The 27,113-nt window shown below is 47.2% G+C and overlaps 49 non-coding genes across 49 annotated transcripts; 8 read left to right on the forward strand and 41 right to left on the reverse strand.

Annotated features, from left to right (window-relative positions):
* Positions 1-789: 789 nt before the first annotated feature.
* trnay-gua (transfer RNA tyrosine (anticodon GUA)) lies at positions 790-876 on the reverse strand. Its single transcript is given in 2 exon segments — positions 790-825; positions 840-876. It is a non-coding gene; the product is annotated as a tRNA-Tyr (tRNA).
* A 981-nt stretch (positions 877-1,857) lies between these two features.
* trnar-acg (transfer RNA arginine (anticodon ACG)) lies at positions 1,858-1,930 on the reverse strand. Its single transcript has one exon. It is a non-coding gene; the product is annotated as a tRNA-Arg (tRNA).
* Positions 1,931-2,235: 305 nt separating this feature from the next.
* trnar-acg (transfer RNA arginine (anticodon ACG)) lies at positions 2,236-2,308 on the reverse strand. The gene has a single exon. It is a non-coding gene; the product is annotated as a tRNA-Arg (tRNA).
* Positions 2,309-2,927: 619 nt separating this feature from the next.
* trnae-cuc (transfer RNA glutamic acid (anticodon CUC)) lies at positions 2,928-2,999 on the forward strand. The gene has a single exon. It is a non-coding gene; the product is annotated as a tRNA-Glu (tRNA).
* A 115-nt stretch (positions 3,000-3,114) lies between these two features.
* On the reverse strand, positions 3,115-3,201 carry trnay-gua (transfer RNA tyrosine (anticodon GUA)). Its single transcript is given in 2 exon segments — positions 3,115-3,150; positions 3,165-3,201. It is a non-coding gene; the product is annotated as a tRNA-Tyr (tRNA).
* A 125-nt stretch (positions 3,202-3,326) lies between these two features.
* On the reverse strand, positions 3,327-3,398 carry trnae-uuc (transfer RNA glutamic acid (anticodon UUC)). The gene has a single exon. It is a non-coding gene; the product is annotated as a tRNA-Glu (tRNA).
* A 791-nt stretch (positions 3,399-4,189) lies between these two features.
* On the reverse strand, positions 4,190-4,262 carry trnar-acg (transfer RNA arginine (anticodon ACG)). The gene has a single exon. It is a non-coding gene; the product is annotated as a tRNA-Arg (tRNA).
* A 305-nt stretch (positions 4,263-4,567) lies between these two features.
* Positions 4,568-4,640, reverse strand: trnar-acg (transfer RNA arginine (anticodon ACG)). Its single transcript has one exon. It is a non-coding gene; the product is annotated as a tRNA-Arg (tRNA).
* A 683-nt stretch (positions 4,641-5,323) lies between these two features.
* Positions 5,324-5,396, reverse strand: trnar-acg (transfer RNA arginine (anticodon ACG)). The gene has a single exon. It is a non-coding gene; the product is annotated as a tRNA-Arg (tRNA).
* A 618-nt stretch (positions 5,397-6,014) lies between these two features.
* trnae-cuc (transfer RNA glutamic acid (anticodon CUC)) lies at positions 6,015-6,086 on the forward strand. The gene has a single exon. It is a non-coding gene; the product is annotated as a tRNA-Glu (tRNA).
* A 327-nt stretch (positions 6,087-6,413) lies between these two features.
* On the reverse strand, positions 6,414-6,484 carry trnae-uuc (transfer RNA glutamic acid (anticodon UUC)). The gene has a single exon. It is a non-coding gene; the product is annotated as a tRNA-Glu (tRNA).
* Positions 6,485-6,893: 409 nt separating this feature from the next.
* trnar-acg (transfer RNA arginine (anticodon ACG)) lies at positions 6,894-6,966 on the reverse strand. Its single transcript has one exon. It is a non-coding gene; the product is annotated as a tRNA-Arg (tRNA).
* A 302-nt stretch (positions 6,967-7,268) lies between these two features.
* Positions 7,269-7,341, reverse strand: trnar-acg (transfer RNA arginine (anticodon ACG)). Its single transcript has one exon. It is a non-coding gene; the product is annotated as a tRNA-Arg (tRNA).
* A 701-nt stretch (positions 7,342-8,042) lies between these two features.
* trnae-uuc (transfer RNA glutamic acid (anticodon UUC)) lies at positions 8,043-8,114 on the reverse strand. Its single transcript has one exon. It is a non-coding gene; the product is annotated as a tRNA-Glu (tRNA).
* Positions 8,115-8,905: 791 nt separating this feature from the next.
* Positions 8,906-8,978, reverse strand: trnar-acg (transfer RNA arginine (anticodon ACG)). Its single transcript has one exon. It is a non-coding gene; the product is annotated as a tRNA-Arg (tRNA).
* Positions 8,979-9,283: 305 nt separating this feature from the next.
* On the reverse strand, positions 9,284-9,356 carry trnar-acg (transfer RNA arginine (anticodon ACG)). The gene has a single exon. It is a non-coding gene; the product is annotated as a tRNA-Arg (tRNA).
* Positions 9,357-9,661: 305 nt separating this feature from the next.
* trnar-acg (transfer RNA arginine (anticodon ACG)) lies at positions 9,662-9,734 on the reverse strand. Its single transcript has one exon. It is a non-coding gene; the product is annotated as a tRNA-Arg (tRNA).
* Positions 9,735-10,039: 305 nt separating this feature from the next.
* Positions 10,040-10,112, reverse strand: trnar-acg (transfer RNA arginine (anticodon ACG)). The gene has a single exon. It is a non-coding gene; the product is annotated as a tRNA-Arg (tRNA).
* Positions 10,113-10,445: 333 nt separating this feature from the next.
* On the reverse strand, positions 10,446-10,532 carry trnay-gua (transfer RNA tyrosine (anticodon GUA)). The gene is given in 2 exon segments: positions 10,446-10,481; positions 10,496-10,532. It is a non-coding gene; the product is annotated as a tRNA-Tyr (tRNA).
* A 125-nt stretch (positions 10,533-10,657) lies between these two features.
* trnae-uuc (transfer RNA glutamic acid (anticodon UUC)) lies at positions 10,658-10,729 on the reverse strand. Its single transcript has one exon. It is a non-coding gene; the product is annotated as a tRNA-Glu (tRNA).
* Positions 10,730-11,829: 1,100 nt separating this feature from the next.
* trnae-cuc (transfer RNA glutamic acid (anticodon CUC)) lies at positions 11,830-11,901 on the forward strand. Its single transcript has one exon. It is a non-coding gene; the product is annotated as a tRNA-Glu (tRNA).
* A 115-nt stretch (positions 11,902-12,016) lies between these two features.
* On the reverse strand, positions 12,017-12,103 carry trnay-gua (transfer RNA tyrosine (anticodon GUA)). The gene is given in 2 exon segments: positions 12,017-12,052; positions 12,067-12,103. It is a non-coding gene; the product is annotated as a tRNA-Tyr (tRNA).
* Positions 12,104-13,627: 1,524 nt separating this feature from the next.
* On the forward strand, positions 13,628-13,699 carry trnae-cuc (transfer RNA glutamic acid (anticodon CUC)). Its single transcript has one exon. It is a non-coding gene; the product is annotated as a tRNA-Glu (tRNA).
* Positions 13,700-13,814: 115 nt separating this feature from the next.
* trnay-gua (transfer RNA tyrosine (anticodon GUA)) lies at positions 13,815-13,901 on the reverse strand. The gene is given in 2 exon segments: positions 13,815-13,850; positions 13,865-13,901. It is a non-coding gene; the product is annotated as a tRNA-Tyr (tRNA).
* A 125-nt stretch (positions 13,902-14,026) lies between these two features.
* Positions 14,027-14,098, reverse strand: trnae-uuc (transfer RNA glutamic acid (anticodon UUC)). The gene has a single exon. It is a non-coding gene; the product is annotated as a tRNA-Glu (tRNA).
* A 799-nt stretch (positions 14,099-14,897) lies between these two features.
* On the reverse strand, positions 14,898-14,970 carry trnar-acg (transfer RNA arginine (anticodon ACG)). The gene has a single exon. It is a non-coding gene; the product is annotated as a tRNA-Arg (tRNA).
* Positions 14,971-15,275: 305 nt separating this feature from the next.
* Positions 15,276-15,348, reverse strand: trnar-acg (transfer RNA arginine (anticodon ACG)). Its single transcript has one exon. It is a non-coding gene; the product is annotated as a tRNA-Arg (tRNA).
* Positions 15,349-15,966: 618 nt separating this feature from the next.
* On the forward strand, positions 15,967-16,038 carry trnae-cuc (transfer RNA glutamic acid (anticodon CUC)). The gene has a single exon. It is a non-coding gene; the product is annotated as a tRNA-Glu (tRNA).
* Positions 16,039-16,153: 115 nt separating this feature from the next.
* trnay-gua (transfer RNA tyrosine (anticodon GUA)) lies at positions 16,154-16,240 on the reverse strand. The gene is given in 2 exon segments: positions 16,154-16,189; positions 16,204-16,240. It is a non-coding gene; the product is annotated as a tRNA-Tyr (tRNA).
* A 125-nt stretch (positions 16,241-16,365) lies between these two features.
* Positions 16,366-16,437, reverse strand: trnae-uuc (transfer RNA glutamic acid (anticodon UUC)). The gene has a single exon. It is a non-coding gene; the product is annotated as a tRNA-Glu (tRNA).
* A 791-nt stretch (positions 16,438-17,228) lies between these two features.
* Positions 17,229-17,301, reverse strand: trnar-acg (transfer RNA arginine (anticodon ACG)). The gene has a single exon. It is a non-coding gene; the product is annotated as a tRNA-Arg (tRNA).
* Positions 17,302-17,606: 305 nt separating this feature from the next.
* Positions 17,607-17,679, reverse strand: trnar-acg (transfer RNA arginine (anticodon ACG)). The gene has a single exon. It is a non-coding gene; the product is annotated as a tRNA-Arg (tRNA).
* Positions 17,680-18,297: 618 nt separating this feature from the next.
* trnae-cuc (transfer RNA glutamic acid (anticodon CUC)) lies at positions 18,298-18,369 on the forward strand. The gene has a single exon. It is a non-coding gene; the product is annotated as a tRNA-Glu (tRNA).
* A 115-nt stretch (positions 18,370-18,484) lies between these two features.
* On the reverse strand, positions 18,485-18,571 carry trnay-gua (transfer RNA tyrosine (anticodon GUA)). The gene is given in 2 exon segments: positions 18,485-18,520; positions 18,535-18,571. It is a non-coding gene; the product is annotated as a tRNA-Tyr (tRNA).
* Positions 18,572-19,552: 981 nt separating this feature from the next.
* On the reverse strand, positions 19,553-19,625 carry trnar-acg (transfer RNA arginine (anticodon ACG)). The gene has a single exon. It is a non-coding gene; the product is annotated as a tRNA-Arg (tRNA).
* A 305-nt stretch (positions 19,626-19,930) lies between these two features.
* On the reverse strand, positions 19,931-20,003 carry trnar-acg (transfer RNA arginine (anticodon ACG)). Its single transcript has one exon. It is a non-coding gene; the product is annotated as a tRNA-Arg (tRNA).
* A 619-nt stretch (positions 20,004-20,622) lies between these two features.
* trnae-cuc (transfer RNA glutamic acid (anticodon CUC)) lies at positions 20,623-20,694 on the forward strand. The gene has a single exon. It is a non-coding gene; the product is annotated as a tRNA-Glu (tRNA).
* A 115-nt stretch (positions 20,695-20,809) lies between these two features.
* Positions 20,810-20,896, reverse strand: trnay-gua (transfer RNA tyrosine (anticodon GUA)). Its single transcript is given in 2 exon segments — positions 20,810-20,845; positions 20,860-20,896. It is a non-coding gene; the product is annotated as a tRNA-Tyr (tRNA).
* Positions 20,897-21,021: 125 nt separating this feature from the next.
* On the reverse strand, positions 21,022-21,093 carry trnae-uuc (transfer RNA glutamic acid (anticodon UUC)). Its single transcript has one exon. It is a non-coding gene; the product is annotated as a tRNA-Glu (tRNA).
* Positions 21,094-21,884: 791 nt separating this feature from the next.
* trnar-acg (transfer RNA arginine (anticodon ACG)) lies at positions 21,885-21,957 on the reverse strand. The gene has a single exon. It is a non-coding gene; the product is annotated as a tRNA-Arg (tRNA).
* A 305-nt stretch (positions 21,958-22,262) lies between these two features.
* trnar-acg (transfer RNA arginine (anticodon ACG)) lies at positions 22,263-22,335 on the reverse strand. Its single transcript has one exon. It is a non-coding gene; the product is annotated as a tRNA-Arg (tRNA).
* Positions 22,336-23,018: 683 nt separating this feature from the next.
* On the reverse strand, positions 23,019-23,091 carry trnar-acg (transfer RNA arginine (anticodon ACG)). Its single transcript has one exon. It is a non-coding gene; the product is annotated as a tRNA-Arg (tRNA).
* Positions 23,092-23,709: 618 nt separating this feature from the next.
* On the forward strand, positions 23,710-23,781 carry trnae-cuc (transfer RNA glutamic acid (anticodon CUC)). The gene has a single exon. It is a non-coding gene; the product is annotated as a tRNA-Glu (tRNA).
* A 327-nt stretch (positions 23,782-24,108) lies between these two features.
* Positions 24,109-24,179, reverse strand: trnae-uuc (transfer RNA glutamic acid (anticodon UUC)). The gene has a single exon. It is a non-coding gene; the product is annotated as a tRNA-Glu (tRNA).
* Positions 24,180-24,588: 409 nt separating this feature from the next.
* trnar-acg (transfer RNA arginine (anticodon ACG)) lies at positions 24,589-24,661 on the reverse strand. Its single transcript has one exon. It is a non-coding gene; the product is annotated as a tRNA-Arg (tRNA).
* Positions 24,662-24,963: 302 nt separating this feature from the next.
* trnar-acg (transfer RNA arginine (anticodon ACG)) lies at positions 24,964-25,036 on the reverse strand. The gene has a single exon. It is a non-coding gene; the product is annotated as a tRNA-Arg (tRNA).
* Positions 25,037-25,737: 701 nt separating this feature from the next.
* Positions 25,738-25,809, reverse strand: trnae-uuc (transfer RNA glutamic acid (anticodon UUC)). Its single transcript has one exon. It is a non-coding gene; the product is annotated as a tRNA-Glu (tRNA).
* A 791-nt stretch (positions 25,810-26,600) lies between these two features.
* Positions 26,601-26,673, reverse strand: trnar-acg (transfer RNA arginine (anticodon ACG)). The gene has a single exon. It is a non-coding gene; the product is annotated as a tRNA-Arg (tRNA).
* Positions 26,674-26,978: 305 nt separating this feature from the next.
* On the reverse strand, positions 26,979-27,051 carry trnar-acg (transfer RNA arginine (anticodon ACG)). Its single transcript has one exon. It is a non-coding gene; the product is annotated as a tRNA-Arg (tRNA).
* Positions 27,052-27,113: the final 62 nt, after the last annotated feature.

Here is a 27,113-nt window from a genome sequence, read left to right on the forward strand (position 1 = left end):
TGAGTGCATTTGCCTCGCCCAGGGGGTTCAGTTTCCTCCCATTCCTGTGCTGGCATAATAGACACTATAAACTTGTCTTAAAGCAAGGTCCTTGTGACAGTACCCATGCAATGCATCTGAAAAGACGCATGGTATTGTATGGTAACCGTTATCCCACTGACAAAGCAGCCTATTGTTGGACTGTCAATTTAAAACATTATTCAACTAATCCAATAATAATAATAACAAAAACTATGCACGCGACTTGTTGGTGTCCGGCTGGGCAGAGGCCTGTCATGACATCTACTTTTTCTCATGCCAATAACAGGCCTGGAGCCAACGTCAGGAAGGGGTCTGATGAGGAGCCTGCTATAAAAAGCTTCAAGTTGGAGGCGTCACATGTTGGTGATCTCGGTTGCTTTGTTTTCATGGCAAGTTGTGGTGTTGTTAGGATATTCCTACAGAGCCAGTGACAGTTTCTCAGTGGAATAACTGTGATCCAGGGTCAGAGACGTCTCCTCTCCTGGAGGAAAATTCAAGCCTTAGTGGTCTTGCTTGAGCAGTTGCTGCAAAATCTGGTAGAGGCACACAGCCAGGCTTGACGGGAAAGAGTCAGCAGACCTTCCCTCGTGGTCTAGTGGTTAGGATTCGGCGCTCTCACCGCCGCGGCCCGGGTTCGATTCCCGGTCAGGGAATGAGCTTTTGCCCTCCAGCGGCGGTCGCGATTGCAAAACGCTGGACTACCAACTCAAGCGCTGACGGCCTCGTCGAGAAGCATGGCCAATGAAATGTTTGCTTGTGAAAAAGACCTCCTTCGAGCCAGAGTCGAACCAGCGACCTAAGGATTGCCAATTTGCCACCTACAGTCCTCCGCTCTACCAGCTGAGCTATCGAAGGCACATCGTTTGGGGACAGAACCTAAACCTATCGGGTTTCGTAAGCTCCGCCTGCCGGCTAAAAGTGCTAGTGGCACAGAGAGACGTCCTGGCTGTTTCCATAAGTGAAGCAAAGACAACACGAACTTCCCATACCGGGAGTCGAACACGGGCCGCCTGGGTGAAAACCAGGAATCCTGACCGCTAGACCATATGGGAACTTCCTCAAGCCTCAAGTAGGCCCTTGGCTTTTAGTGTGTGACCGCCCCCCTTTAAGAATATGGGAATGATCCGAAGGGATAGTTTACTGAATTCAATTTCATCTGGCTCATCGGAGGGAGCTCTCATTTGCCTCGCCCAGGGGGTTCAGTTTCCTCCCATTCCTGTGCTGGCATAATAGACACTGGTCGCAAAGCAAGGTCCTTGTGACAGTACCCATGCAATGCATCTGAAAAGATGCATGGTATTGTATGGTAACCGTTATCCCACTGACAAAGCAGCCTATTGTTGGACTGTCAATTTAAAATATTATTCAACTAATCCAATAATAATAATAACAAAAACTATGGGCTAATAATAATAAAATGGCTATGGGCTGACAGCGAAGCAAAAGAGGCAGAGCGAGCCAGCCAGCCACGAGTTGAACCTGGAATCTTCTGATTCGTAGTCAGACGAATTATCCATTGCGCCACTGGCCCACCAGTCAGGCACCCTTGAGTGCATTTGCCTCGCCCAGGGGGTTCAGTTTCCTCCCATTCCTGTGCTGGCATAATAGACACTATAAACTGGTCGCAAAGCAAGGTCCTTGTGACAGTACCCATACAATGCATCTGAAAAGACGCATGGTATTGTATGGTAACCGTTATCCCACTGACAAAGCAGCCTATTGTTGGACTGTCAATTTAAAATATTATTCAACTAATCCAATAATAATAATAACAAAAACTATGGGCTAATAATAATAAAATGGCTATGGGCTGACAGCGAAGCAAAAGAGGCAGAGCGAGCCAGCCAGGAGTCGAACCTGGAATCTTCTGATTCGTAGTCAGACGCGTTATCCATTGCGCCACTGGCCCACCAGTCAGGTACCCTTGAGTGCATTTGCCTCGCCCAGGGGGTTCAGTTTCCTCCCATTCCTGTGCTGGCATAATAGACACTATAAACTTGTCTTAAAGCAAGGTCCTTGTGACAGTACCCATGCAATGCATCTGAAAAGACGCATGGTATTGTATGGTAACCGTTATCCCACTGACAAAGCAGCCTATTGTTGGACTGTCAATTTAAAACATTATTCAACTAATCCAATGATAATAATAACAAAAACTATGGGCTAATAATAATAAAATGGCTATGGGCTGACAGCGAAGCAAAAGAGGCAGAGCGAGCCAGCCAGGAGTCGAACCTGGAATCTTCTGATTCGTAGTCAGACGCGTTATCCATTGCGCCACTGGCCCACAAGTCAGGCACCCTTGAGTGCATTTGCCTCGCCCAGGGGGTTCAGTTTCCTCCCATTCCTGTGCTGGCATAATAGACACTATAAACTTGTCTTAAAGCAAGGTCCTTGTGACAGTACCCATGCAATGCATCTAAAAAAGACGCATGGTATTGTATGGTAACCGTTATCCCACTGACAAAGCAGCCTATTGTTGGACTGTCAATTTAAAACATTATTCAACTAATCCAATAATAATAATAACAAAAACTATGCACGCGACTTGTTGGTGTCCGGCTGGGCAGAGGCCTGTCATGACATCTACTTTTTCTCATGCCAATAACAGGCCTGGAGCCAACGTCAGGAAGGGGTCTGATGAGGAGCCTGCTATAAAAAGCTTCAAGTTGGAGGCGTCACATGTTGGTGATCTCGGTTGCTTTGTTTTCATGGCAAGTTGTGGTGTTGTTAGGATATTCCTACAGAGCCAGTGACAGTTTCTCAGTGGAATAACTGTGATCCAGGGTCAGAGACGTCTCCTCTCCTGGAGGAAAATTCAAGCCTTAGTGGTCTTGCTTGAGCAGTTGCTGCAAAATCTGGTAGAGGCACACAGCCAGGCTTGACGGGAAAGAGTCAGCAGACCTTCCCTGGTGGTCTAGTGGTTAGGATTCGGCGCTCTCACCGCCGCGGCCCGGGTTCGATTCCCGGTCAGGGAATGAGCTTTTGCCCTCCAGCGGCGGTCGCGATTGCAAAACGCTGGACTACCAACTCAAGCGCTGACGGCCTCGTCGAGAAGCATGGCCAATGAAATGTTTGCTTGTGAAAAAGACCTCCTTCGAGCCAGAGTCGAACCAGCGACCTAAGGATTGCCAATTTGCCACCTACAGTCCTCCGCTCTACCAGCTGAGCTATCGAAGGCACATCGTTTGGGGACAGAACCTAAACCTATCAGGTTTCGTAAGCTCCGCCTGCCGGCTAAAAGTGCTAGTGGCACCGAGTGACGTCCTGGCTGTTTCCATAAGTTAAGCAAAGACAACACGAACTCCCCATACCGGGAGTCGAACCCGGGCCGCCTGGGTGAAAACCAGGAATCCTGACCGCTAGACCATATGGGAACTTCCTCAAGCCTCAAGTAGGCCCTTGGCTTTTAGTGTGTGACCGCCCCCCTTTAAGAATATGGGAATGATCGGAAGGGATAGTTTACTGAATTCAATTTCATCTGGCTCATCGGAGGGAGCTCTCATTTGCCTCGCCCAGGGGGTTCAGTTTCCTCCCATTCCTGTGCTGGCATAATAGACACTATAAACTGGTCGCAAAGCAAGGTCCTTGTGACAGTACCCATGCAATGCATCTGAAAAGATGCATGGTATTGTATGGTAACCGTTATCCCACTGACAAAGCAGCCTATTGTTGGACTGTCAATTTAAAATATTATTCAACTAATCCAATAATAATAATAACAAAAACTATGGGCTAATAATAATAAAATGGCTATGGGCTGACAGCGAAGCAAAAGAGGCAGAGCGAGCCAGCCAGCCACGAGTCGAACCTGGAATCTTCTGATTCGTAGTCAGACGAATTATCCATTGTGCCACTGGCCCACCAGTCAGGCACCCTTGAGTGCATTTGCCTCGCCCAGGGGGTTCAGTTTCCTCCCATTCCTGTGCTGGCATAATAGACACTATAAACTGGTCGCAAAGCAAGGTCCTTGTGACAGTACCCATGCAATGCATCTGAAAAGACGCATGGTATTGTATGGTAACCGTTATCCCACTGACAAAGCAGCCTATTGTTGGACTGTCAATTTAAAACATTATTCAACTAATCCAATGATAATAATAACAAAAACTATGGGCTAATAATAATAAAATGGCTATGGGCTGACAGCGAAGCAAAAGAGGCAGAGCGAGCCAGCCAGGAGTCGAACCTGGAATCTTCTGATTCGTAGTCAGACGCGTTATCCATTGCGCCACTGGCCTACCAGTCAGGCACCCTTGAGTGCATTTGCCTCGCCCAGGGGGTTCAGTTTCCTCCCATTCCTGTGCTGGCATAATAGACACTATAAACTTGTCTTAAAGCAAGGTCCTTGTGACAGTACCCATGCAATGCATCTGAAAAGACGCATGGTATTGTATGGTAACCGTTATCCCACTGACAAAGCAGCCTATTGTTGGACTGTCAATTTAAAACATTATTCAACTAATCCAATGATAATAATAACAAAAACTATGGGCTAATAATAATAAAATGGCTATGGGCTGACAGCGAAGCAAAAGAGGCAGAGCGAGCCAGCCAGGAGTCGAACCTGGAATCTTCTGATTCGTAGTCAGACGCGTTATCCATTGCGCCACTGGCCCACCAGTCAGGCAGCCTTGAGTGCATTTGCCTCGCCCAGGGGGTTCAGTTTCCTCCCATTCCTGTGCTGGCATAATAGACACTATAAACTTGTCTTAAAGCAAGGTCCTTGTGACAGTACCCATGCAATGCATCTGAAAAGACGCATGGTATTGTATGGTAACCGTTATCCCACTGACAAAGCAGCCTATTGTTGGACTGTCAATTTAAAACATTATTCAACTAATCCAATAATAATAATAACAAAAACTATGGGCTAATAATAATAAAATGGCTATGGGCTGACAGCGAAGCAAAAGTGGCAGAGCGAGCCAGCCAGGAGTCGAACCTGGAATCTTCTGATTCGTAGTCAGACGTGTTATCCATTGCGCCACTGGCCCACCAGTCAGGCACCCTTGAGTGCATTGGCCTCGCCCATGGGGTTCAGTTTCCTCCCATTCCTGTGCTGGCATAATAGACACTATAAACTTGTCTTAAAGCAAGGTCCTTGTGACAGTACCCATGCAATGCATCTGAAAAGACGCATGGTATTGTATGGTAACCGTTATCCCACTGACAAAGCAGCCTATTGTTGGACTGTCAATTTAAAACATTATTCAACTAATCCAATAATAATAATAACAAAAACTATGGGCTAATAATAATAAAATGGCTATGGGCTGACAGCGAAGCAAAAGAGGCAGAGCGAGCCAGCCAGGAGTCGAACCTGGAATCTTCTGATTCGTAGTCAGACGCGTTATCCATTGCGCCACTGGCCCACCAGGCAGGCAGCTTTGAGTGCATTTGCCTCGCCCAGGGGGTTCAGTTTCCTCCCATTCCTGTGCTGGCATAATAGACACTATAAACTTGTCTTAAAGCAAGGTCCTTGTGACAGTACCCATGCAATGCATCTGAAAAGACGCATGGTATTGTATGGTAACCGTTATCCCACTGACAAAGCAGCCTATTGTTGGACTGTCAATTTAAAATATTATTCAACTAATCCAATAATAATAATAACAAAAACTATGCACGCGACTTGTTGGTGTCCGGCTGGGCAGAGGCCTGTCATGACATCTACTTTTTCTCATGCCAATAACAGGCCTGGAGCCAACGTCAGGAAGGGGTCTGATGAGGAGCCTGCTATAAAAAGCTTCAAGTTGGAGGCGTCACATGTTGGTGATCTCGGTTGCTTTGTTTTCATGGCAAGTTGTGGTGTTGTTAGGATATTCCTACAGAGCCAGTGACAGTTTCTCAGTGGAATAACTGTGATCCAGGGTCAGAGACGTCTCCTCTCCTGGAGGAAAATTCAAGCCTTAGTGGTCTTGCTTGAGCAGTTGCTGCAAAATCTGGTAGAGGCACAGAGCCAGGCTTGACGGGAAAGAGTCAGCAGACCTTCCCTGGTGGTCTAGTGGTTAGGATTCGGCGCTCTCACCGCCGCGGCCCGGGTTCGATTCCCGGTCAGGGAATGAGCTTTTGCCCTCCAGCGGCGGTCGCGATTGCAAAACGCTGGACTACCAACTCAAGCGCTGACGGCCTCGTCGAGAAGCATGTCCAATGAAATGTTTGCTTGTGAAAAAGACCTCCTTCGAGCCAGAGTCGAACCAGCAACCTAAGGATTGCCAATTTGCCACATACAGTCCTCAGCTCTACCAGCTGAGCTATCGAAGGCACATCGTTTGGAGACAGAACCTAAACCTATCAGGTTTCGTAAGCTCCGCCTGCCGGCTAAAAGTGCTAGTGGCACAGAGAGACGTCCTGGCTGTTTCCATAAGTGAAGCAAAGACAACACGAACTTCCCATACCGGGAGTCGAACCCGGCCGCCTGGGTGAAAACCAGGAATCCTGACCGCTAGACCATATGGGAACTTCCTCAAGCCTCAAGTAGGCCCTTGGCTTTTAGTGTGTGACCGCCCCCCTTTAAGAATATGGGAATGATCCGAAGGGATAGTTTACTGAATTCAATTTCATCTGGCTCATCGGAGGGAGCTCTCATTTGCCTCGCCCAGGGGGTTCAGTTTCCTCCCATTCATGTGCTGGCATAATAGACACTATAAACTGGTCGCAAAGCAAGGTCCTTGTGACAGTACCCATGCAATGCATCTGAAAAGATGCATGGTATTGTATGGTAACCGTTATCCCACTGACAAAGCAGCCTATTGTTGGACTGTCAATTTAAAATATTATTCAACTAATCCAATAATAATAATAACAAAAACTATGGGCTAATAATAATAAAATGGCTATGGGCTGACAGCGAAGCAAAAGAGGCAGAGCGAGCCAGCCAGGAGTCGAACCTGGAATCTTCTGATTCGTAGTCAGACGCGTTATCCATTGCGCCACTGGCCCACCAGTCAGGCACCCTTGAGTGCATTTGCCTCGCCCAGGGGGTTCAGTTTCCTCCCATTCCTGTGCTGGCATAATAGACACTATAAACTTGTCTTAAAGCAAGGTCCTTGTGACAGTACCCATGCAATGCATCTGAAAAGACGCATGGTATTGTATGGTAACGGTTATCCCACTGACAAAGCAGCCTATTGTTGGACTGTCAATTTAAAACATTATTCAACTAATCCAATAATAATAACAAAAACTATGGGCTAATAATAATAAAATGGCTATGGGCTGACAGCGAAGCAAAAGAGGCAGAGCGAGCCAGCCAGGAGTCGAACCTGGAATCTTCTGATTCGTAGTCAGACGCGTTATCCATTGCGCCACTGGCCCACCAGTCAGGCAGCCTTGAGTGCATTTGCCTCGCCCAGGGGGTTCAGTTTCCTCCCATTCCTGTGCTGGCATAATAGACACTATAAACTTGTCTTAAAGCAAGGTCCTTGTGACAGTACCCATGCAATGCATCTGAAAAGACGCATGGTATTGTATGGTAACCGTTATCCCACTGACAAAGCAGCCTATTGTTGGACTGTGAATTTAAAATATTATTCAACTAATCCAATAATAATAATAACAAAAACTATGCACGCGACTTGTTGGTGTCCGGCTGGGCAGAGGCCTGTCATGACATCTACTTTTTCTCATGCCAATAACAGGCCTGGAGCCAACGTCAGGAAGGGGTCTGATGAGGAGCCTGCTATAAAAAGCTTCAAGTTGGAGGCGTCACATGTTGGTGATCTCGGTTGCTTTGTTTTCATGGCAAGTTGTGGTGTTGTTAGGATATTCCTACAGAGCCAGTGACAGTTTCTCAGTGGAATAACTGTGATCCAGGGTCAGAGACGTCTCCTCTCCTGGAGGAAAATTCAAGCCTTAGTGGTCTTGCTTGAGCAGTTGCTGCAAAATCTGGTAGAGGCACACAGCCAGGCTTGACGGGAAAGAGTCGGTTTCGTAAGCTCCGCCTGCCGGCTAAAAGTGCTAGTGGCACAGAGAGACGTCCTGGCTGTTTCCATAAGTGAAGCAAAGACAACACGAACTTCCCATACCGGGAGTCGAACCCGGGCCGCCTGGGTGAAAACCAGGAATCCTGACCGCTAGACCATATGGGAACTTCCTCAAGCCTCAAGTAGGCCCTTGGCTTTTAGTGTGTGACCGCCCCCCTTTAAGAATATGGGAATGATCCGAAGGGATAGTTTACTGAATTCAATTTCATCTGGCTCATCGGAGGGAGCTCTCATTTGCCTCGCCCAGGGGGTTCAGTTTCCTCCCATTCCTGTGCTGGCATAATAGACACTATAAACTGGTCGCAAAGCAAGGTCCTTGTGACAGTACCCATGCAATGCATCTGAAAAGATGCATGGTATTGTATGGTAACCGTTATCCCACTGACAAAGCAGCCTATTGTTGGACTGTCAATTTAAAATATTATTCAACTAATCCAATAATAATAATAACAAAAACTATGGGCTAATAATAATAAAATGGCTATGGGCTGACAGCGAAGCAAAAGAGGCAGAGCGAGCCAGCCAGCCACGAGTCGAACCTGGAATCTTCTGATTCGTAGTCAGACGAATTATCCATTGCGCCACTGGCCCACCAGTCAGGCACCCTTGAGTGCATTTGCCTCGCCCAGGGGGTTCAGTTTCCTCCCATTCCTGTGCTGGCATAATAGACACTATAAACTGGACGCAAAGCAAGGTCCTTGTGACAGTACCCATGCAATGCATCTGAAAAGACGCATGGTATTGTATGGTAACCGTTATCCCACTGACAAAGCAGCCTATTGTTGGACTGTCAATTTAAAATATTATTCAACTAATCCAATAATAATAATAACAAAAACTATGGGCTAATAATAATAAAATGGCTATGGGCTGACAGCGAAGCAAAAGAGGCAGAGCGAGCCAGCCAGGAGTCGAACCTGGAATCTTCTGATTCGTAGTCAGACGCGTTATCCATTGCGCCACTGGCCCACCAGTCAGGCACCCTTGAGTGCATTTGCCTCGCCCAGGGGGTTCAGTTTCCTCCCATTCCTGTGCTGGCATAATAGACACTATAAACTTGTCTTAAAGCAAGGTCCTTGTGACAGTACCCATGCAATGCATCTGAAAAGACGCATGGTATTGTATGGTAACCGTTATCCCACTGACAAAGCAGCCTATTGTTGGACTGTCAATTTAAAACATTATTCAACTAATCCAATGATAATAATAACAAAAACTATGGGCTAATAATAATAAAATGGCTATGGGCTGACAGCGAAGCAAAAGAGGCAGAGCGAGCCAGCCAGGAGTCGAACCTGGAATCTTCTGATTCGTAGTCAGACGCGTTATCCATTGCGCCACTGGCCCACCAGTCAGGCAGCCTTGAGTGCATTTGCCTCGCCCAGGGGGTTCAGTTTCCTCCCATTCCTGTGCTGGCATAATAGACACTATAAACTTGTCTTAAAGCAAGGTCCTTGTGACAGTACCCATGCAATGCATCTGAAAAGACGCATGGTATTGTATGGTAACCGTTATCCCACTGACAAAGCAGCCTATTGTTGGACTGTCAATTTAAAACATTATTCAACTAATCCTATAATAATAATAACAAAAACTATGGGCTAATAATAATAAAATGGCTATGGGCTGACAGCGAAGCAAAAGTGGCAGAGCGAGCCAGCCAGGAGTCGAACCTGGAATCTTCTGATTCGTAGTCAGACGCGTTATCCATTGCGCCACTGGCCCACCAGTCAGGCACCCTTGAGTGCATTGGCCTCGCCCATGGGGTTCAGTTTCCTCCCATTCCTGTGCTGGCATAATAGACACTATAAACTTGTCTTAAAGCAAGGTCCTTGTGACAGTACCCATGCAATGCATCTGAAAAGACGCATGGTATTGTATGGTAACCGTTATCCCACTGACAAAGCAGCCTATTGTTGGACTGTCAATTTAAAACATTATTCAACTAATCCAATAATAATAATAACAAAAACTATGGGCTAATAATAATAAAATGGCTATGGGCTGACAGCGAAGCAAAAGAGGCAGAGCGAGCCAGCCAGGAGTCGAACCTGGAATCTTCTGATTCGTAGTCAGACGCGTTATCCATTGCGCCACTGGCCCACCAGGCAGGCAGCCTTGAGTGCATTTGCCTCGCCCAGGGGGTTCAGTTTCCTCCCATTCCTGTGCTGGCATAATAGACACTATAAACTTGTCTTAAAGCAAGGTCCTTGTGACAGTACCCATGCAATGCATCTGAAAAGACGCATGGTATTGTATGGTAACCGTTATCCCACTGACAAAGCAGCCTATTGTTGGCTATTCGATTCCCGGTCAGGGAATGAGCTTTTGCCCTCCAGCGGCGGTCGCGATTGCAAAACGCTGGACTACCAACTCAAGCGCTGACGGCCTCGTCGAGAAGCATGGCCAATGAAATGTTTGCTTGTGAAAAAGACCTCCTTCGAGCCAGAGTCGAACCAGCGACCTAAGGATTGCCAATTTGCCACCTACAGTCCTCCGCTCTACCAGCTGAGCTATCGAAGGCACATCGTTTGGGGACAGAACCTAAACCTATCAGGTTTCGTAAGCTCCGCCTGCCGGCTAAAAGTGCTAGTGGCACCGAGTGACGTCCTGGCTGTTTCCATAAGTTAAGCAAAGACAACACGAACTTCCCATACCGGGAGTCGAACCCGGGCCGCCTGGGTGAAAACCAGGAATCCTGACCGCTAGACCATATGGGAACTTCCTCAAGCCTCAAGTAGGCCCTTGGCTTTTAGTGTGTGACCGCCCCCCTTTAAGAATATGGGAATGATCCGAAGGGATAGTTTACTGAATTCAATTTCATCTGGCTCATCGGAGGGAGCTCTCATTTGCCTCGCCCAGGGGGTTCAGTTTCCTCCCATTCCTGTGCTGGCATAATAGACACTATAAACTGGTCGCAAAGCAAGGTCCTTGTGACAGTACCCATGCAATGCATCTGAAAAGATGCATGGTATTGTATGGTAACCGTTATCCCACTGACAAAGCAGCCTATTGTTGGACTGTCAATTTAAAATATTATTCAACTAATCCAATAATAATAATAACAAAAACTATGGGCTAATAATAATAAAATGGCTATGGGCTGACAGCGAAGCAAAAGAGGCAGAGCGAGCCAGCCAGGAGTCGAACCTGGAATCTTCTGATTCGTAGTCAGACGCATTATCCATTGCGCCACTGGCCCACCAGTCAGGCACCCTTGAGTGCATTTGCCTCGCCCAGGGGGTTCAGTTTCCTCCCATTCCTGTGCTGGCATAATAGACACTATAAACTTGTCTTAAAGCAAGGTCCTTGTGACAGTACCCATGCAATGCATCTGAAAAGACGCATGGTATTGTATGGTAACCGTTATCCCACTGACAAAGCAGCCTATTGTTGGACTGTCAATTTAAAATATTATTCAACTAATCCAATAATAATAATAACAAAAACTATGCACGCGACTTGTTGGTGTCCGGCTGGGCAGAGGCCTGTCATGACATCTACTTTTTCTCATGCCAATAACAGGCCTGGAGCCAACGTCAGGAAGGGGTCTGATGAGGAGCCTGCTATAAAAAGCTTCAAGTTGGAGGCGTCACATGTTGGTGATCTCGGTTGCTTTGTTTTCATGGCAAGTTGTGGTGTTGTTAGGATATTCCTACAGAGCCAGTGACAGTTTCTCAGTGGAATAACTGTGATCCAGGGTCAGAGACGTCTCCTCTCCTGGAGGAAAATTCAAGCCTTAGTGGTCTTGCTTGAGCAGTTGCTGCAAAATCTGGTAGAGGCACACAGCCAGGCTTGACGGGAGAGAGTCAGGAGACCTTCCCTGGTGGTCTAGTGGTTAGGATTCGGCGCTCTCACCGCCGTGGCCCGGGTTCGATTCCCGGTCAGGGAATGAGCTTTTGCCCTCCAGCGGCGGTCGCGATTGCAAAACGCTGGACTACCAACTCAAGCGCTGACGGCCTCGTCGAGAAGCATGGCCAATGAAATGTTTGCTTGTGAAAAAGACCTCCTTCGAGCCAGAGTCGAACCAGCGACCTAAGGATTGCCAATTTGCCACCTACAGTCCTCCGCTCTACCAGCTGAGCTATCGAAGGCACATCGTTTGGGGACAGAACCTAAACCTATCAGGTTTCGTAAGCTCCGCCTGCCGGCTAAAAGTGCTAGTGGCACAGAGAGACGTCCTGGCTGTTTCCATAAGTGAAGCAAAGACAACACGAACTTCCCATACCGGGAGTCGAACACGGGTCGCCTGGGTGAAAACCAGGAATCCTGACCGCTAGACCATATGGGAACTTCCTCAAGCCTCAAGTAGGCCCTTGGCTTTTAGTGTGTGACCGCCCCCCTTTAAGAATATGGGAATGATCCGAAGGGATAGTTTACTGAATTCAATTTCATCTGGCTCATCGGAGGGAGCTCTCATTTGCCTCGCCCAGGGGGTTCAGTTTCCTCCCATTCCTGTGCTGGCATAATAGACACTATAAACTGGTCGCAAAGCAAGGTCCTTGTGACAGTACCCATGCAATGCATCTGAAAAGATGCATGGTATTGTATGGTAACCGTTATCCCACTGACAAAGCAGCCTATTGTTGGACTGTCAATTTAAAATATTATTCAACTAATCCAATAATAATAATAACAAAAACTATGGGCTAATAATAATAAAATGGCTATGGGCTGACAGCGAAGCAAAAGAGGCAGAGCGAGCCAGCCAGCCACGAGTCGAACCTGGAATCTTCTGATTCGTAGTCAGACGAATTATCCATTGCGCCACTGGCCCACCAGTCAGGCACCCTTGAGTGCATTTGCCTCGCCCAGGGGGTTCAGTTTCCTCCCATTCCTGTGCTGGCATAATAGACACTATAAACTGGTCGCAAAGCAAGGTCCTTGTGACAGTACCCATGCAATGCATCTGAAAAGACGCATGGTATTGTATGGTAACCGTTATCCCACTGACAAAGCAGCCTATTGTTGGACTGTCAATTTAAAATATTATTCAACTAATCCAATAATAATAATAACAAAAACTATGGGCTAATAATAATAAAATGGCTATGGGCTGACAGCGAAGCAAAAGAGGCAGAGCGAGCCAGCCAGGAGTCGAACCTGGAATCTTCTGATTCGTAGTCAGACGCATTATCCATTGCGTATTGTATGGTAACCGTTATCCCACTGACAAAGCAGCCTATTGTTGGACTGTCAATTTAAAATATTATTCAACTAATCCAATAATAATAATAACAAAAACTATGCACGCGACTTGTTGGTGTCCGGCTGGGCAGAGGCCTGTCATGACATCTACTTTTTCTCATGCCAATAACAGGCCTGGAGCCAACGTCAGGAAGGGGTCTGATGAGGAGCCTGCTATAAAAAGCTTCAAGTTGGAGGCGTCACATGTTGGTGATCTCGGTTGCTTTGTTTTCATGGCAAGTTGTGGTGTTGTTAGGATATTCCTACAGAGCCAGTGACAGTTTCTCAGTGGAATAACTGTGATCCAGGGTCAGAGACGTCTCCCCCTCTCCTGGAGGAAAATTCAAGCCTTAGTGGTCTTGCTTGAGCAGTTGCTGCAAAATCTGGTAGAGGCACACAGCCAGGCTTGACGGGAAAGAGTCAGCAGACCTTCCCTGGTGGTCTAGTGGTTAGGATTCGGCGCTCTCACCGCCGCGGCCCGGGTTCGATTCCCGGTCAGGGAATGAGCTTTTGCCCTCCAGCGGCGGTAGCGATTGCAAAACGCTGGATTACCAACTCAAGCGCTGACGGCCTCGTCGAGAAGCATGGCCAATGAAATGTTTGCTTGTGAAAAAGACCTCCTTCGAGCCAGAGTCGAACCAGCGACCTAAGGATTGCCAATTTGCAACCTACAGTCCTCCGCTCTACCAGCTGAGCTATCGAAGGCACATCGTAACCTATCAGAACCTAAACCTATCAGGTTTCGTAAGCTCCGCCTGCCGGCTAAAAGTGCTAGTGGCACAGAGAGACGTCCTGGCTGTTTCCATAAGTGAAGCAAAGACAACACGAACTTCCCATACCGGGAGTCGAACCCGGGCCGCCTGGGTGAAAACCAGGAATCCTGACCGCTAGACCATATGGGAACTTCCTCAAACCTCAAGTAGGCCCTTGGCTTTTAGTGTGTGACCGCCCCCCTTTAAGAATATGGGAATGATCCGAAGGGATAGTTTACTGAATTCAATTTCATCTGGCTCATCGGAGGGAGCTCTCATTTGCCTCGCCCAGGGGGTTCAGTTTCCTCCCATTCCTGTGCTGGCATAATAGACACTATAAACTGGTCGCAAAGCAAGGTCCTTGTGACAGTACCCATGCAATGCATCTGAAAAGATGCATGGTATTGTATGGTAACCGTTATCCCACTGACAAAGCAGCCTATTGTTGGACTGTCAATTTAAAATATTATTCAACTAATCCAATAATAATAATAACAAAAACTATGGGCTAATAATAATAAAATGGCTATGGGCTGACAGCGAAGCAAAAGAGGCAAAGCAAGCCAGCCAGCCAGCCAGCCAGGAGTCGAACCTGGAATCTTCTGATTCGTAGTCAGACGCATTATCCATTGCGCCACTGGCCCACCAGTCAGGCACCCTTGAGTGCATTTGCCTCGCCCAGGGGGTTCAGTTTCCTCCCATTCCTGTGCTGGCATAATAGACACTATAAACTGGTCGCAAAGCAAGGTCCTTGTGACAGTACCCATGCAATGCATCTGAAAAGATGCATGGTATTGTATGGTAACCGTTATCCCACTGACAAAGCAGCCTATTGTTGGACTGTCAATTTAAAATATTATTCAACTAATCCAATAATAATAATAACAAAAACTATGGGCTAATAATAATAAAATGGCTATGGGCTGACAGCGAAGCAAAAGAGGCAGAGCGAGCCAGCCAGGAGTCGAACCTGGAATCTTCTGATTCGTAGTCAGACGCGTTATCCATTGCGCCACTGGCCCACCAGTCAGGCACCCTTGAGTGCATTTGCCTCGCCCAGGGGGTTCAGTTTCCTCCCATTCCTGTGCTGGCATAATAGACACTATAAACTTGTCTTAAAGCAAGGTCCTTGTGACAGTACCCATGCAATGCATCTGAAAAGACGCATGGTATTGTATGGTAACCGTTATCCCACTGACAAAGCAGCCTATTGTTGGACTGTCAATTTAAAACATTATTCAACTAATCCAATAATAATAATAACAAAAACTATGGGCTAATAATAATAAAATGGCTATGGGCTGACAGCGAAGCAAAAGAGGCAGAGCGAGCCAGCCAGGAGTCGAACCTGGAATCTTCTGATTCGTAGTCAGACGCGTTATCCATTGCACCACTGGCCCACCAGTCAGTCAGCCTTGAGTGCATTTGCCTCGCCCAGGGGGTTCAGTTTCCTCCCATTCCTTTGCTGGCATAATAGACACTATAAACTTGTCTTAAAGCAAGGTCCTTGTGACAGTACCCATGCAATGCATCTGAAAAGACGCATGGTATTGTATGGTAACCGTTATCCCACTGACAAAGCAGCCTATTGTTGGACTGTCAATTTAAAATATTATTCAACTAATCCAATAATAATAATAACAAAAACTATGCACGCGACTTGTTGGTGTCCGGCTGGGCAGAGGCCTGTCATGACATCTACTTTTTCTCATGCCAATAACAGGCCTGGAGCCAACGTCAGGAAGGGGTCTGATGAGGAGCCTGCTATAAAAAGCTTCAAGTTGGAGGCGTCACATGTTGGTGATCTCGGTTGCTTTGTTTTCATGGCAAGTTGTGGTGTTGTTAGGATATTCCTACAGAGCCAGTGACAGTTTCTCAGTGGAATAACTGTGATCCAGGGTCAGAGACGTCTCCTCTCCTGGAGGAAAATTCAAGCCTTAGTGGTCTTGCTTGAGCAGTTGCTGCAAAATCTGGTAGAGGCACACAGCCAGGCTTGACGGGAAAGAGTCAGCAGACCTTCCCTGGTGGTCTAGTGGTTAGGATTCGGCGCTCTCACCGCCGCGGCCTGGGTTCGATTCCCGGTCAGGGAATGAGCTTTTGCCCTCCAGTGGCGGTCGCGATTGCAAAACGCTGGACTACCAACTCAAGCGCTGACGGCCTCGTCGAGAAGCATGGCCAATGAAATGTTTGCTTGTGAAAAAGACCTCCTTCGAGCCAGAGTCGAACCAGCGACCTAAGGATTGCCAATTTGCCACCTACAGTCCTCCGCTCTACCAGCTGAGCTATCGAAGGCACATCATAACCTATCAGAACCTAAACCTATCAGGTTTCGTAAGCTCCGCCTGCCGGCTAAAAGTGCTAGTGGCACAGAGAGACGTCCTGGCTGTTTCCATAAGTGAAGCAAAGACAACACGAACTCCCCATACCGGGAGTCGAACCCGGGCCGCCTGGGTGAAAACCAGGAATCCTGACCGCTAGACCATATGGGAACTTCCTCAAGCCTCAAGTAGGCCCTTGGCTTTTAGTGTGTGACCGCCCCCCTTTAAGAATATGGGAATGATCCGAAGGGATAGTTTACTGAATTCAATTTCATCTGGCTCATCGGAGGGAGCTCTCATTTGCCTCGCCCAGGGGGTTCAGTTTCCTCCCATTCCTGTGCTGGCATAATAGACACTATAAACTGGTCGCAAAGCAAGGTCCTTGTGACAGTACCCATGCAATGCATCTGAAAAGATGCATGGTATTGTATGGTAACCGTTATCCCACTGACAAAGCAGCCTATTGTTGGACTGTCAATTTAAAATATTATTCAACTAATCCAATAATAATAATAACAAAAACTATGGGCTAATAATAATAAAATGGCTATGGGCTGACAGCGAAGCAAAAGAGGCAGAGCGAGCCAGCCAGCCACGAGTCGAACCTGGAATCTTCTGATTCGTAGTCAGACGAATTATCCATTGCGCCACTGGCCCACCAGTCAGGCACCCTTGAGTGCATTTGGCTCGCCCAGGGGGTTCAGTTTCCTCCCATTCCTGTGCTGGCATAATAGACACTATAAACTGGTCGCAAAGCAAGGTCCTTGTGACAGTACCCATGCAATGCATCTGAAAAGACGCATGGTATTGTATGGTAACCGTTATCCCACTGACAAAGCAGCCTATTGTTGGACTGTCAATTTAAAATATTATTCAACTAATCCAATAATAATAATAACAAAAACTATGGGCTAATAATAATAAAAAGGCTATGGGCTGACAGCGAAGCAAAAGAGGCAGAGCGAGCCAGCCAGGAGTCGAACCTGGAATCTTCTGATTCGTAGTCAGACGCGTTATCCATTGCGCCACTGGCCCACCAGTCAGGCACCCTTGAGTGCATTTGCCTCGCCCAGGGGGTTCAGTTTCCTCCCATTCCTGTGCTGGCATAATAGACACTATAAACTTGTCTTAAAGCAAGGTCCTTGTGACAGTACCCATGCAATGCATCTGAAAAGACGCATGGTATTGTATGGTAACCGTTATCCCACTGACAAAGCAGCCTATTGTTGGACTGTCAATTTAAAACATTATTCAACTAATCCAATGATAATAATAACAAAAACTATGGGCTAATAATAATAAAATGGCTATGGGCTGACAGCGAAGCAAAAGAGGCAGAGCGAGCCAGCCAGGAGTCGAACCTGGAATCTTCTGATTCGTAGTCAGACGCGTTATCCATTGCGCCACTGGCCCACCAGTCAGGCACCCTTGAGTGCATTTGCCTCGCCCAGGGGGTTCAGTTTCCTCCCATTCCTGTGCTGGCATAATAGACACTATAAACTTGTCTTAAAGCAAGGTCCTTGTGACAGTACCCATGCAATGCATCTGAAAAGACGCATGGTATTGTATGGTAACCGTTATCCCACTGACAAAGCAGCCTATTGTTGGACTGTCAATTTAAAACATTATTCAACTAATCCAATAATAATAATAACAAAAACTATGCACGCGACTTGTTGGTGTCCGGCTGGGCAGAGGCCTGTCATGACATCTACTTTTTCTCATGCCAATAACAGGCCTGGAGCCAACGTCAGGAAGGGGTCTGATGAGGAGCCTGCTATAAAAAGCTTCAAGTTGGAGGCGTCACATGTTGGTGATCTCGGTTGCTTTGTTTTCATGGCAAGTTGTGGTGTTGTTAGGATATTCCTACAGAGCCAGTGACAGTTTCTCAGTGGAATAACTGTGATCCAGGGTCAGAGACGTCTCCTCTCCTGGAGGAAAATTCAAGCCTTAGTGGTCTTGCTTGAGCAGTTGCTGCAAAATCTGGTAGAGGCACACAGCCAGGCTTGACGGGAAAGAGTCAGCAGACCTTCCCTGGTGGTCTAGTGGTTAGGATTCGGCGCTCTCACCGCCGCGGCCCGGGTTCGATTCCCGGTCAGGGAATGAGCTTTTGCCCTCCAGCGGCGGTCGCGATTGCAAAACGCTGGACTACCAACTCAAGCGCTGACGGCCTCGTCGAGAAGCATGGCCAATGAAATGTTTGCTTGTGAAAAAGACCTCCTTCGAGCCAGAGTCGAACCAGCGACCTAAGGATTGCCAATTTGCCACCTACAGTCCTCCGCTCTACCAGCTGAGCTATCGAAGGCACATCGTTTGGGGACAGAACCTAAACCTATCGGGTTTCGTAAGCTCCGCCTGCCGGCTAAAAGTGCTAGTGGCACAGAGAGACGTCCTGGCTGTTTCCATAAGTGAAGCAAAGACAACACGAACTTCCCATACCGGGAGTCGAACACGGGCCGCCTGGGTGAAAACCAGGAATCCTGACCGCTAGACCATATGGGAACTTCCTCAAGCCTCAAGTAGGCCCTTGGCTTTTAGTGTGTGACCGCCCCCCTTTAAGAATATGGGAATGATCCGAAGGGATAGTTTACTGAATTCAATTTCATCTGGCTCATCGGAGGGAGCTCTCATTTGCCTCGCCCAGGGGGTTCAGTTTCCTCCCATTCCTGTGCTGGCATAATAGACACTGGTCGCAAAGCAAGGTCCTTGTGACAGTACCCATGCAATGCATCTGAAAAGATGCATGGTATTGTATGGTAACCGTTATCCCACTGACAAAGCAGCCTATTGTTGGACTGTCAATTTAAAATATTATTCAACTAATCCAATAATAATAATAACAAAAACTATGGGCTAATAATAATAAAATGGCTATGGGCTGACAGCGAAGCAAAAGAGGCAGAGCGAGCCAGCCAGCCACGAGTTGAACCTGGAATCTTCTGATTCGTAGTCAGACGAATTATCCATTGCGCCACTGGCCCACCAGTCAGGCACCCTTGAGTGCATTTGCCTCGCCCAGGGGGTTCAGTTTCCTCCCATTCCTGTGCTGGCATAATAGACACTATAAACTGGTCGCAAAGCAAGGTCCTTGTGACAGTACCCATACAATGCATCTGAAAAGACGCATGGTATTGTATGGTAACCGTTATCCCACTGACAAAGCAGCCTATTGTTGGACTGTCAATTTAAAATATTATTCAACTAATCCAATAATAATAATAACAAAAACTATGGGCTAATAATAATAAAATGGCTATGGGCTGACAGCGAAGCAAAAGAGGCAGAGCGAGCCAGCCAGGAGTCGAACCTGGAATCTTCTGATTCGTAGTCAGACGCGTTATCCATTGCGCCACTGGCCCACCAGTCAGGTACCCTTGAGTGCATTTGCCTCGCCCAGGGGGTTCAGTTTCCTCCCATTCCTGTGCTGGCATAATAGACACTATAAACTTGTCTTAAAGCAAGGTCCTTGTGACAGTACCCATGCAATGCATCTGAAAAGACGCATGGTATTGTATGGTAACCGTTATCCCACTGACAAAGCAGCCTATTGTTGGACTGTCAATTTAAAACATTATTCAACTAATCCAATGATAATAATAACAAAAACTATGGGCTAATAATAATAAAATGGCTATGGGCTGACAGCGAAGCAAAAGAGGCAGAGCGAGCCAGCCAGGAGTCGAACCTGGAATCTTCTGATTCGTAGTCAGACGCGTTATCCATTGCGCCACTGGCCCACAAGTCAGGCACCCTTGAGTGCATTTGCCTCGCCCAGGGGGTTCAGTTTCCTCCCATTCCTGTGCTGGCATAATAGACACTATAAACTTGTCTTAAAGCAAGGTCCTTGTGACAGTACCCATGCAATGCATCTAAAAAAGACGCATGGTATTGTATGGTAACCGTTATCCCACTGACAAAGCAGCCTATTGTTGGACTGTCAATTTAAAACATTATTCAACTAATCCAATAATAATAATAACAAAAACTATGCACGCGACTTGTTGGTGTCCGGCTGGGCAGAGGCCTGTCATGACATCTACTTTTTCTCATGCCAATAACAGGCCTGGAGCCAACGTCAGGAAGGGGTCTGATGAGGAGCCTGCTATAAAAAGCTTCAAGTTGGAGGCGTCACATGTTGGTGATCTCGGTTGCTTTGTTTTCATGGCAAGTTGTGGTGTTGTTAGGATATTCCTACAGAGCCAGTGACAGTTTCTCAGTGGAATAACTGTGATCCAGGGTCAGAGACGTCTCCTCTCCTGGAGGAAAATTCAAGCCTTAGTGGTCTTGCTTGAGCAGTTGCTGCAAAATCTGGTAGAGGCACACAGCCAGGCTTGACGGGAAAGAGTCAGCAGACCTTCCCTGGTGGTCTAGTGGTTAGGATTCGGCGCTCTCACCGCCGCGGCCCGGGTTCGATTCCCGGTCAGGGAATGAGCTTTTGCCCTCCAGCGGCGGTCGCGATTGCAAAACGCTGGACTACCAACTCAAGCGCTGACGGCCTCGTCGAGAAGCATGGCCAATGAAATGTTTGCTTGTGAAAAAGACCTCCTTCGAGCCAGAGTCGAACCAGCGACCTAAGGATTGCCAATTTGCCACCTACAGTCCTCCGCTCTACCAGCTGAGCTATCGAAGGCACATCGTTTGGGGACAGAACCTAAACCTATCAGGTTTCGTAAGCTCCGCCTGCCGGCTAAAAGTGCTAGTGGCACCGAGTGACGTCCTGGCTGTTTCCATAAGTTAAGCAAAGACAACACGAACTCCCCATACCGGGAGTCGAACCCGGGCCGCCTGGGTGAAAACCAGGAATCCTGACCGCTAGACCATATGGGAACTTCCTCAAGCCTCAAGTAGGCCCTTGGCTTTTAGTGTGTGACCGCCCCCCTTTAAGAATATGGGAATGATCGGAAGGGATAGTTTACTGAATTCAATTTCATCTGGCTCATCGGAGGGAGCTCTCATTTGCCTCGCCCAGGGGGTTCAGTTTCCTCCCATTCCTGTGCTGGCATAATAGACACTATAAACTGGTCGCAAAGCAAGGTCCTTGTGACAGTACCCATGCAATGCATCTGAAAAGATGCATGGTATTGTATGGTAACCGTTATCCCACTGACAAAGCAGCCTATTGTTGGACTGTCAATTTAAAATATTATTCAACTAATCCAATAATAATAATAACAAAAACTATGGGCTAATAATAATAAAATGGCTATGGGCTGACAGCGAAGCAAAAGAGGCAGAGCGAGCCAGCCAGCCACGAGTCGAACCTGGAATCTTCTGATTCGTAGTCAGACGAATTATCCATTGCGCCACTGGCCCACCAGTCAGGCACCCTTGAGTGCATTTGCCTCGCCCAGGGGGTTCAGTTTCCTCCCATTCCTGTGCTGGCATAATAGACACTATAAACTGGTCGCAAAGCAAGGTCCTTGTGACAGTACCCATGCAATGCATCTGAAAAGACGCATGGTATTGTATGGTAACCGTTATCCCACTGACAAAGCAGCCTATTGTTGGACTGTCAATTTAAAACATTATTCAACTAATCCAATGATAATAATAACAAAAACTATGGGCTAATAATAATAAAATGGCTATGGGCTGACAGCGAAGCAAAAGAGGCAGAGCGAGCCAGCCAGGAGTCGAACCTGGAATCTTCTGATTCGTAGTCAGACGCGTTATCCATTGCGCCACTGGCCTACCAGTCAGGCACCCTTGAGTGCATTTGCCTCGCCCAGGGGGTTCAGTTTCCTCCCATTCCTGTGCTGGCATAATAGACACTATAAACTTGTCTTAAAGCAAGGTCCTTGTGACAGTACCCATGCAATGCATCTGAAAAGACGCATGGTATTGTATGGTAACCGTTATCCCACTGACAAAGCAGCCTATTGTTGGACTGTCAATTTAAAACATTATTCAACTAATCCAATGATAATAATAACAAAAACTATGGGCTAATAATAATAAAATGGCTATGGGCTGACAGCGAAGCAAAAGAGGCAGAGCGAGCCAGCCAGGAGTCGAACCTGGAATCTTCTGATTCGTAGTCAGACGCGTTATCCATTGCGCCACTGGCCCACCAGTCAGGCAGCCTTGAGTGCATTTGCCTCGCCCAGGGGGTTCAGTTTCCTCCCATTCCTGTGCTGGCATAATAGACACTATAAACTTGTCTTAAAGCAAGGTCCTTGTGACAGTACCCATGCAATGCATCTGAAAAGACGCATGGTATTGTATGGTAACCGTTATCCCACTGACAAAGCAGCCTATTGTTGGACTGTCAATTTAAAACATTATTCAACTAATCCAATAATAATAATAACAAAAACTATGGGCTAATAATAATAAAATGGCTATGGGCTGACAGCGAAGCAAAAGTGGCAGAGCGAGCCAGCCAGGAGTCGAACCTGGAATCTTCTGATTCGTAGTCAGACGTGTTATCCATTGCGCCACTGGCCCACCAGTCAGGCACCCTTGAGTGCATTGGCCTCGCCCATGGGGTTCAGTTTCCTCCCATTCCTGTGCTGGCATAATAGACACTATAAACTTGTCTTAAAGCAAGGTCCTTGTGACAGTACCCATGCAATGCATCTGAAAAGACGCATGGTATTGTATGGTAACCGTTATCCCACTGACAAAGCAGCCTATTGTTGGACTGTCAATTTAAAACATTATTCAACTAATCCAATAATAATAATAACAAAAACTATGGGCTAATAATAATAAAATGGCTATGGGCTGACAGCGAAGCAAAAGAGGCAGAGCGAGCCAGCCAGGAGTCGAACCTGGAATCTTCTGATTCGTAGTCAGACGCGTTATCCATTGCGCCACTGGCCCACCAGGCAGGCAGCTTTGAGTGCATTTGCCTCGCCCAGGGGGTTCAGTTTCCTCCCATTCCTGTGCTGGCATAATAGACACTATAAACTTGTCTTAAAGCAAGGTCCTTGTGACAGTACCCATGCAATGCATCTGAAAAGACGCATGGTATTGTATGGTAACCGTTATCCCACTGACAAAGCAGCCTATTGTTGGACTGTCAATTTAAAATATTATTCAACTAATCCAATAATAATAATAACAAAAACTATGCACGCGACTTGTTGGTGTCCGGCTGGGCAGAGGCCTGTCATGACATCTACTTTTTCTCATGCCAATAACAGGCCTGGAGCCAACGTCAGGAAGGGGTCTGATGAGGAGCCTGCTATAAAAAGCTTCAAGTTGGAGGCGTCACATGTTGGTGATCTCGGTTGCTTTGTTTTCATGGCAAGTTGTGGTGTTGTTAGGATATTCCTACAGAGCCAGTGACAGTTTCTCAGTGGAATAACTGTGATCCAGGGTCAGAGACGTCTCCTCTCCTGGAGGAAAATTCAAGCCTTAGTGGTCTTGCTTGAGCAGTTGCTGCAAAATCTGGTAGAGGCACAGAGCCAGGCTTGACGGGAAAGAGTCAGCAGACCTTCCCTGGTGGTCTAGTGGTTAGGATTCGGCGCTCTCACCGCCGCGGCCCGGGTTCGATTCCCGGTCAGGGAATGAGCTTTTGCCCTCCAGCGGCGGTCGCGATTGCAAAACGCTGGACTACCAACTCAAGCGCTGACGGCCTCGTCGAGAAGCATGGCCAATGAAATGTTTGCTTGTGAAAAAGACCTCCTTCGAGCCAGAGTCGAACCAGCAACCTAAGGATTGCCAATTTGCCACATACAGTCCTCAGCTCTACCAGCTGAGCTATCGAAGGCACATCGTTTGGAGACAGAACCTAAACCTATCAGGTTTCGTAAGCTCCGCCTGCCGGCTAAAAGTGCTAGTGGCACAGAGAGACGTCCTGGCTGTTTCCATAAGTGAAGCAAAGACAACACGAACTTCCCATACCGGGAGTCGAACCCGGCCGCCTGGGTGAAAACCAGGAATCCTGACCGCTAGACCATATGGGAACTTCCTCAAGCCTCAAGTAGGCCCTTGGCTTTTAGTGTGTGACCGCCCCCCTTTAAGAATATGGGAATGATCCGAAGGGATAGTTTACTGAATTCAATTTCATCTGGCTCATCGGAGGGAGCTCTCATTTGCCTCGCCCAGGGGGTTCAGTTTCCTCCCATTCATGTGCTGGCATAATAGACACTATAAACTGGTCGCAAAGCAAGGTCCTTGTGACAGTACCCATGCAATGCATCTGAAAAGATGCATGGTATTGTATGGTAACCGTTATCCCACTGACAAAGCAGCCTATTGTTGGACTGTCAATTTAAAATATTATTCAACTAATCCAATAATAATAATAACAAAAACTATGGGCTAATAATAATAAAATGGCTATGGGCTGACAGCGAAGCAAAAGAGGCAGAGCGAGCCAGCCAGGAGTCGAACCTGGAATCTTCTGATTCGTAGTCAGACGCGTTATCCATTGCGCCACTGGCCCACCAGTCAGGCACCCTTGAGTGCATTTGCCTCGCCCAGGGGGTTCAGTTTCCTCCCATTCCTGTGCTGGCATAATAGACACTATAAACTTGTCTTAAAGCAAGGTCCTTGTGACAGTACCCATGCAATGCATCTGAAAAGACGCATGGTATTGTATGGTAACGGTTATCCCACTGACAAAGCAGCCTATTGTTGGACTGTCAATTTAAAACATTATTCAACTAATCCAATAATAATAACAAAAACTATGGGCTAATAATAATAAAATGGCTATGGGCTGACAGCGAAGCAAAAGAGGCAGAGCGAGCCAGCCAGGAGTCGAACCTGGAATCTTCTGATTCGTAGTCAGACGCGTTATCCATTGCGCCACTGGCCCACCAGTCAGGCAGCCTTGAGTGCATTTGCCTCGCCCAGGGGGTTCAGTTTCCTCCCATTCCTGTGCTGGCATAATAGACACTATAAACTTGTCTTAAAGCAAGGTCCTTGTGACAGTACCCATGCAATGCATCTGAAAAGACGCATGGTATTGTATGGTAACCGTTATCCCACTGACAAAGCAGCCTATTGTTGGACTGTGAATTTAAAATATTATTCAACTAATCCAATAATAATAATAACAAAAACTATGCACGCGACTTGTTGGTGTCCGGCTGGGCAGAGGCCTGTCATGACATCTACTTTTTCTCATGCCAATAACAGGCCTGGAGCCAACGTCAGGAAGGGGTCTGATGAGGAGCCTGCTATAAAAAGCTTCAAGTTGGAGGCGTCACATGTTGGTGATCTCGGTTGCTTTGTTTTCATGGCAAGTTGTGGTGTTGTTAGGATATTCCTACAGAGCCAGTGACAGTTTCTCAGTGGAATAACTGTGATCCAGGGTCAGAGACGTCTCCTCTCCTGGAGGAAAATTCAAGCCTTAGTGGTCTTGCTTGAGCAGTTGCTGCAAAATCTGGTAGAGGCACACAGCCAGGCTTGACGGGAAAGAGTCGGTTTCGTAAGCTCCGCCTGCCGGCTAAAAGTGCTAGTGGCACAGAGAGACGTCCTGGCTGTTTCCATAAGTGAAGCAAAGACAACACGAACTTCCCATACCGGGAGTCGAACCCGGGCCGCCTGGGTGAAAACCAGGAATCCTGACCGCTAGACCATATGGGAACTTCCTCAAGCCTCAAGTAGGCCCTTGGCTTTTAGTGTGTGACCGCCCCCCTTTAAGAATATGGGAATGATCCGAAGGGATAGTTTACTGAATTCAATTTCATCTGGCTCATCGGAGGGAGCTCTCATTTGCCTCGCCCAGGGGGTTCAGTTTCCTCCCATTCCTGTGCTGGCATAATAGACACTATAAACTGGTCGCAAAGCAAGGTCCTTGTGACAGTACCCATGCAATGCATCTGAAAAGATGCATGGTATTGTATGGTAACCGTTATCCCACTGACAAAGCAGCCTATTGTTGGACTGTCAATTTAAAATATTATTCAACTAATCCAATAATAATAATAACAAAAACTATGGGCTAATAATAATAAAATGGCTATGGGCTGACAGCGAAGCAAAAGAGGCAGAGCGAGCCAGCCAGCCACGAGTCGAACCTGGAATCTTCTGATTCGTAGTCAGACGAATTATCCATTGCGCCACTGGCCCACCAGTCAGGCACCCTTGAGTGCATTTGCCTCGCCCAGGGGGTTCAGTTTCCTCCCATTCCTGTGCTGGCATAATAGACACTATAAACTGGACGCAAAGCAAGGTCCTTGTGACAGTACCCATGCAATGCATCTGAAAAGACGCATGGTATTGTATGGTAACCGTTATCCCACTGACAAAGCAGCCTATTGTTGGACTGTCAATTTAAAATATTATTCAACTAATCCAATAATAATAATAACAAAAACTATGGGCTAATAATAATAAAATGGCTATGGGCTGACAGCGAAGCAAAAGAGGCAGAGCGAGCCAGCCAGGAGTCGAACCTGGAATCTTCTGATTCGTAGTCAGACGCGTTATCCATTGCGCCACTGGCCCACCAGTCAGGCACCCTTGAGTGCATTTGCCTCGCCCAGGGGGTTCAGTTTCCTCCCATTCCTGTGCTGGCATAATAGACACTATAAACTTGTCTTAAAGCAAGGTCCTTGTGACAGTACCCATGCAATGCATCTGAAAAGACGCATGGTATTGTATGGTAACCGTTATCCCACTGACAAAGCAGCCTATTGTTGGACTGTCAATTTAAAACATTATTCAACTAATCCAATGATAATAATAACAAAAACTATGGGCTAATAATAATAAAATGGCTATGGGCTGACAGCGAAGCAAAAGAGGCAGAGCGAGCCAGCCAGGAGTCGAACCTGGAATCTTCTGATTCGTAGTCAGACGCGTTATCCATTGCGCCACTGGCCCACCAGTCAGGCAGCCTTGAGTGCATTTGCCTCGCCCAGGGGGTTCAGTTTCCTCCCATTCCT

This window comes from Rhinichthys klamathensis, unplaced genomic scaffold (genome assembly GCF_029890125.1).
Source record: "Rhinichthys klamathensis goyatoka isolate OS25496 unplaced genomic scaffold, OSU_Roscu_1.1 h1tg000223l_1, whole genome shotgun sequence".
NCBI lineage: Eukaryota > Metazoa > Chordata > Actinopteri > Cypriniformes > Leuciscidae > Rhinichthys > Rhinichthys klamathensis.